The sequence below is a fragment of the Abramis brama genome (assembly GCF_963993115.1).
Source record: "Abramis brama genome assembly, chromosome: 6".
Taxonomy (NCBI): Eukaryota; Metazoa; Chordata; class Actinopteri; order Cypriniformes; family Leuciscidae; genus Abramis; species Abramis brama.
In genome coordinates, this window is record NC_139968.1 from 24,305,369 (window position 1) to 24,312,984 (window position 7,616).

General features: G+C 35.9%; 1 long non-coding RNA gene across 1 annotated transcript; it reads right to left on the minus strand.

Moving 5' to 3' along the window:
• Positions 1–1,450: 1,450 nt before the first annotated feature.
• Positions 1,451–5,744, minus strand: LOC311085530. The gene is made up of 3 exons (XR_014606861.1): positions 4,776–5,744; positions 3,695–3,772; positions 1,451–3,036 (listed from the first exon to the last, which is right to left on the minus strand). It is a non-coding gene; the product is annotated as an uncharacterized lncRNA (long non-coding RNA).
• Between the last annotated feature and the right edge of the window lie 1,872 nt (positions 5,745–7,616).

Below are 7,616 nucleotides of genomic sequence, written 5' to 3' on the forward strand. Positions count from 1 at the left end.
AGCCATGTCATCGGCTGGTGTTGGTCCACTGTGCTGTCCACTCAACGCAGCCGTCTACCAGGACATTTCAGAGCACTTCATGCTTCCTTCAGCAGACAAGCTTTATGGAGATGCTGACTTCATTTTCCAGCAGGATTTGCATCTGCCCACACTGCCAAAAGAACCAAAACCTGGTTCAATGACCATGGTATCACTGTGTAATTACTGTGTGATTTCATGTAATATTCTAATTTTCTGGGATTTTGATTTCGTGGGTTTCATAAGCTGTAAGCCATTATCATCAAAATTATAACAAACAAAGGCTTGAAATATCTCACTTTGCATGTCTATAAAATATATTAGTTTCACCTGTTAAGTTGAATTCTTGAAATAAATCAACTTTTTGATGATATTCTAATTTTATGACCAGCACCTGTATATGTATATATGTGTATATATATATATATATATATATATATATATATGAAGACAAAATCATAATCACTAAAGACAATTTAGTCTTGCAGTCAAGGTTTTGTAAAACCAAGGATCAAGGTTTGTCTTAAACTAATGTTATGCTATTATGTGTTGTTTTATTGCATGTTTAATTGCAGTGTAATGATGAAATCAAATGTGAAACCAATGTTAAGTCACGAGGGCTTTGTTTTAAGCAATAAAATGTTTACAGATATTTAATCCTTATCAGTACATTGAGATTCAAATGTTATGTTGCTTCTGAGTTTTAGTATCTCAACTGTGTCTAGTTTAGTATCTCAACAAAGTTATTGTGATTGTAAGATAAAAAAGTAAAAAATATTGTTCTCTTCAGTCTATTGACAGTGATGGACTATATTGACAAACAATGTTTCCCTGCAGTGAGAAGAAAATATGAAAGAGACTGAAACTAAAAGTGAAACTTGAATGAAAATGTACAGTACAGACAGACAGACACACACACACACACACACAGAGAGAGAGAGAGAGAGAGAGAGAGAGAGAGAGAGATGTAATTAGTAATTGTAAAAGTAAAAGTTTTGCATTTAAAATGAACATAAACACACAAAGAACATATCATGTATTTTTTGAACTTCCCCTGTTGACCAGTATAGGGACACTCTGTCTAATTTACATGTTTATATCATGTTTGTCAAATGTGTGAAAATGTGTTTTATCTGTACCAGAATTAGATCATGGTGTGGTCTTCAGTGTTGTCAACAGTCATCATGCATCATAAATATAGTTAATCAGAAACATTTTAAACAAGTAAAAATATTCACTCAACTAAATTGCAAACATAAGATTTCAGCTATTTTAAAACTGATGTCAGATGTTCAGTGGGTGGCCTTCATATTCCATGAGAAACATTTCAACATTTGAGTAGCCACAAAATTTTGATTTTAAGTAAATCAATAAAACATAAATTTACATTGAGCCAAATAGATGCTCACAAACAGAAGTCATATTAGCCTTAGTAAGTAACCAGCAACAGTTTGCTGCTTAAACACTTTTCTCTTAGGATATATAATTGAATTCATAATATCCCTAAGATATGTCAGCAGTGATTAGCTTAGAACCTAAAAACATTCTCTTATTGTTTAGAGGCTTAGATATTGCAGAGTGTTGCTACTGTTTTATAACTTTTCTTGTGGTTGTTTTTTAATTGTCTAATAATTATAGTCAGACAACTGATGAAGCAGCTCTTAGCAGCTCAAACATTAAACCCCACTGAACATCTGAAAAATATTTAGAGTTTTATAAATGGTCATGTGGGCATTTCTTCTTTTTGTCAGTGTGATGGTCATCACTGTATAACAACAGGATGTGGAAGCTTTTCTCATCAAGCTTTTTGTAATGAGATGCTGTTTCTTTGTAATTAATTGTGAAATGTACTTGCAATTTATATATTTTTCTACATCAAATCAAATGTTTTGAGTGTAATCATGTCCATCTTCTCTGTCTCTATTCAATACAAATGTGGAAAAACCCAGAAAGTGATGAAAGTACAGAAGTTCACATTTTTATGCAGCATGCGTGTTTGTAATCTCTTTTGGACTGCAGGAGGGAGAACATGGCAGTTGTACAGTCGTAGACGTGATGTGTTTTTCGCACATTTTCTAATTTGTTTGTTGAGAACTTGGTTTCTTGATTAGATGACCACTTCCTGTCTCTTTCCTGTTGAGACATGCAGCACAAAATGTTGAAGAAGAACGACACAGAGCCAGACAAGGAATAATGAATAATGTGTATCATTTTGTTCATTGCAGGTCTTCTGTCCATGTAAACTCTTTTTCAGGGTCTTGTGAACCAAACTACACATATTTTAAGCACAGGAGACTAAGCATATGACAAGCTGATATTTGATACCTGAACCTATGATGATTACCCTGGAAATCCAGAGTTGAATTTGCTCAGCGAGTTACTCTGGAGTCGACTAATGATGCTCATTAAATATGTCCCTCTATCTGAGCTGCACCAATCACATCGGGTTATCTGATACAAGAGGCGAGATGACGACAGCGCTGCGACGTCAAAGTCATTAGTAAACATTGCAAGATGGCTATGGATGAACACCAGTTGTTTGAAACGGCTTTGGCCGCTACAATGAAAGATTTAGACTTTTTCTCTAAAAGAGTAACAGAAGATGGCGCTCGAATCGTTCCTTTGCAAGAAGGGCATTTTTGCCGACCAGATACAGTATGAGTCTAATCTACCAGTTAGCTCTGCTGGTAGCTAAGCGATAACTTGTTGTGATTGGTCATAATGTTATCCAATTGCGTGCAGTGAGATTTTCGAATACATGCTTGGTACCGCCCTTCGAGCTTGCCGATTTTCATTAGTCGATGCCAGACCATTAATCTTTTAGATTTCTAGGCAATATGATGACGTCTTCAGCACCAAAATTGATATTCACATTTAAGTGCGGAGTGACTAAAATTGCTCTTTTCAGGTCCTTTCCAACAAGTCTTTTGTCAATTCTGTTGGAGGTTTTGGCCGATTACAAGTTTTCATGCACATGTGATTCGGAGGTCAGTTCGACACTGGATCTAGATGTTGAATCTAAAGAAAGAAAGACAAAGAACAAAATGACAAAAAACAAGAATATGCAATAAAAAGAAAAAACTAATTTAAATACAATTATATTCCAATAAGTCTGATTCCATCTATTGTATGGATCATTGGGCTGCTCTTTGATGTGGATTACGTCGCCTGTAGTCAAACACTGAAAAAACAATAAGCAAAATTTACTTAATTTTTCTTTGGCAAGTTTTTGCACGAATATTTTTAAGTAAATTTTTGAATGTGTCATTTTGAGTAGAAAATGAACTCCAAATGTCACAGAATGGCAATTTACTAATCCCAAAAAACAAAAGCAATGATAAAACGGTGTAAATATAGCTGAAAAACAGTGAAAAATCAACCTCTTTAATTGTTCAAGGCCCAGTGCATGATGGGAACACCAGTATCAGAAAAGTTGAGTAATTTTACTTCATTTTGTAACATTGATATTTACGCTTTCATTTCTACACGCTTGAATTGAGTACCAATATAGAATTTATTTTTTTAAATTCTTGCCTGAACTAACTTTTTCATGTAAATTACATTGTTGTTTTTTTTCTGTAGTATTTTCTTCACCACAAAATTTTTTTTTTAGTGCAGACTGGAAAGGACAGTATGTTTTTAATGACAAGCTAAAAATAAAATGGTGTGAACCTACCATATTGATCCCTGGAAGAAATTAGAAACTGCAAACACTGACTCTCTTTTTCATTGGTAAATCACAGGTAAGTCACAACTGTAAAAATAAAGGAAGATTATTGATAAAAAATAATTCGATTCAACTGGATAAAGAATGAGGGAAATTATTCCTGTCATCCATTTGTCATATAACTTATATTCAACGCGTGCTTCTTCTTTTTTTCAGGTTTACGGTTTTGCTTTGCTTCTTCACTTTAGTATTGTGATTATAATCTTTGTGGCTTATTATATGTTCTACAACAATAGTAAAAAGCCAAAGTGGGGCACTGGGGCAATGATGGTCTAAGGAAGAGGAGAGGATCCTTCAACAGTATAATGACACATCCATTGCTGCAGAAAAAGGAAAGTCTCATTATACAGGGATTTTTATTATTATTATTTAAGTTTAAAGGACACGGATCTGTCCACATTCCGTTCTAGTCATTGAGATTCATACATGTTTTCTGAGAGTGCAATAATCACTGCTGGTTTTATTTCTTTTATATTTCACTAGTTCACCTGCCCATTCAGCCTTAAAGGTAAATAGTAAACTAACTTAACTTGCTGTCCTTGGAGGATGCTCAAACCCGAGGCTCGGCTTGAGCTCCACTGCCCTTGCCGTGGCAAAAGGGCAGTCTCTCTACAGTGATGCATGTGACTGTAAGATAACCAAACCATAGTAATGTTCTGGTGCTGAAATATGGTTAATTTGACACCGTATTCATGGGTGTATGACAAACGTTTCGGGACGAGTTACGCTTCGCAAGCACCACTAATAATGATTAGCCTAAATAGTCTATTTACTAAGCCAACATAAGTATTTGTATTATTAATTACTTAATTTGGTTAGCCTTTTTGCACAATTGTTAGACCTTACTTAACCACAGAAATCGAAAAGATTGAATAAACAATTACTTAACTGTAAATGTAGAAGTAGATGTATGAGACATTTAAATTTTTTCTTGACAAATTCAGTTTTTATTTTTAAAATGTGTGCCAAACAATATAGTTAAAATGTATATATTTTTTTAAATAAATGGTTAGGTTTTAAAATTACTTACATGGAGTGATTGTCATATGGATATTCTTTTGTTGCCAGACGCGTCTGGTTCCTGTTAGTTTTTTTTTTTTTTTTTCAGTACCTCACCACCAATGGAGTTTTTTTCTTCTTTTTGACAGTCATCTCTGCCTGATATTTAGGTCTATTGATTTATTGCTAGATTCCCTGTTCATTAGGGGCCCACTGTAACACTGAAACATGCATTTCTGCTTTGAAATGATATGTAGGTTTTGAAAAGCATTATATTACACAAATAAACATGACTTGACTTGACTGAAGTCAGGGGATGTGCTCATCTGAAATGCCAGATATGAATGACACTTCCCTAATGCTGGGTACACACCAAAAGATAATCGGGCTGATTTTGGGCCGATTTCCCCCCTTCCGACAATCCTAGTTATGTCCCGATTATCTTGATGGTTCAACAGATTATCTTATCAGATTTTCCCTTGGTGTGAGGTGTGTTAAGAGTGTCCTAACCTGCTCGGAAGAACGTCGGAGCCGCTCCGATCGCGAATCGTAAATATTCAACATGTTTAATATTTACGATCAGAAATCCTGATGTGTGAGGGGAACCCCGAGGACAAACGCGCACACGTTCTGGAGATTATCACGTGAAACAAAACAATATCCAATCAGAAAGCGAGCTGATGGAAGACAGACACGGTCATTCTCACACACACACACACACACACACTTGCAGGAAGCTGAGTGTTAAGATTTAATATTCATAAGTGTAAATTTGGAGGAAACAAGCCTTTGTTTTTCATTTTAAGAGCAGACATTTTACAATACCTAAACACAATATTGGGTTTGAAAAATAAGAAAGCTGCAAAGTGCATTTCAATCTGTAAACATTTTAAATTTTTTGTTTAACTTTTAAGTTTGTCACTGTTTATGTATATGTCTTTTTATGTTTGTTTATCGGCTTTACTCTTTGTACCCCCCTGACTGTAATTGTAATTCTTAAAATCAATTAAAAAAAAGATTAAAAAAAGAGGGATTATAACTTTTTCTAAAGAGACAATAAATCCAATAAGGAGTAAATAAAGACAATAAAGAATGAATATATTTCTGTATAAAAGGTTATATATGGGCTAATGGTGGGTACAATGGGGTTTTTTTCACTTGAATTTTATGTGAAAATCATTCCAAACACTAACGCAATTTCTTCCTGCATATCGTCCGCCATGCTTATTCTGAAGTCTCGCGTCATTTTGCGAGAATTCCTGTGTTCACAGTTGAGACTCTGGTTGAAAATCTGTTCGTGTGTGGTGTGCTGTCTTTGTCTTATCATGGCACACCACACACTATAGGAGCAAAATGCTTAAATCTAGGATTTTTTGTCCTCATGTTTGTGGTCTATCACATTTTGAAAATCTTATAAGATGTAAAAAATCTTTTGGTGTGTACCCAGCATAAGGGAAACGTCAGTTAATGCTCATCATATGCAGATATTATAACAAACAGGAGCAGCATCAAACATTTGCCACTTGTTTCGTGTATATTAGTGATATGAAGCTAGTGTAAGTTCTGCCAGGAAGACTCAATCATTCACGTCATGTATTACCTTCGCATCTATCCAATCATATCCTAATAGCCAAATGGGTGGTACTTACACATGTCTGAGTTCGCAGATGCTGTCGCTTCAACCACCTCCATCCTCCCCATCCACCACCAAGACTGGACTTTTCCTTCATCTCCCTAACATTCTATGCTGGGTCCTCCCCTCCATCCTCCCCATCACCTCCAGACGGGCTCTCCCCTCTACCCTGAAGATGCCATGATGTCCTCTCCTCCTTCCACCCCACCACCACCAGACGGCCCCCTTCCTTACTTCGCAGGGGGTGAGCTGCGCCCCTGCCTTCGTCTTCAGGCAGGATATGCAGATTCCGTACCCTCGGAATGCGAGTTACGGACGGGGCCTACACCAAATAATTTGATTGTTTGCTGAGCTCTTAAATAAATGTTCATTGTCACAGTATTAATTCTCCGGAGTCTTTCTGGTAGAACTTTACTGAAAACTATTCTAAACTACTTTTCCATTACACATTAGAGTTGAATGTAGCTCAATGTTAGCTCAAGGGGGAAATGTAATAATAACTCATAACTTGTTATGATTAATTAAGAATATTTGGGTCAGTTAATTGGATTAACTTGATGTAGCTAATTTAATATTACAATCAATTAATCAGTTCGTCGAACGAACTCATTTGATTATTCATTTATTCTAAGAAAAGCATATCTTTCATGGCCACAGAAAAATAATTCTTTCCTTACATGTACAGCACTTAGAGCATGTAACAAGATCAAGATCGTAAAATAAACTTTGTTGCAAGCAGAGAATCAGAACCAAATATGTATTGTGCACAAGTTTTATTAACTAAATCACAAACATAAGCAAACTAAACACATACATACATGCATAGGTAAAATGGTGAGTGGCATAATGGAACCGGTAGCAGGACATGGAACTATGGGAAAGATCAATTTAACTATGAAAAAAAACATCAGCTTATCATTTTCAGAGCACCTCATTAAATGTATACTTGCATGGCCTTTGCAGCGGAAACATTTAATGGATCCATGAGTCTGAATCGATTTCTTCGTCATTGAATGAAGAAAAGTTGGTGAACTTGAGTGGTTGGTTTGACTTTGTTCTGGTTGAAGGTTTTCTCTCTCTCCATGGCTGAGCACATGCAGATTGTAACCTGCCGGCCCTGGGCCGGAGAGGCCACGCAGGCAACCAAGTCGAAAGAGTTGATGGTTGCCTATTCAGTGATGGTAAAGTTGAAGTTTTCTTCTGAGTTGGGTTGAAGAAAATACAGTCTGACTCCTTTGG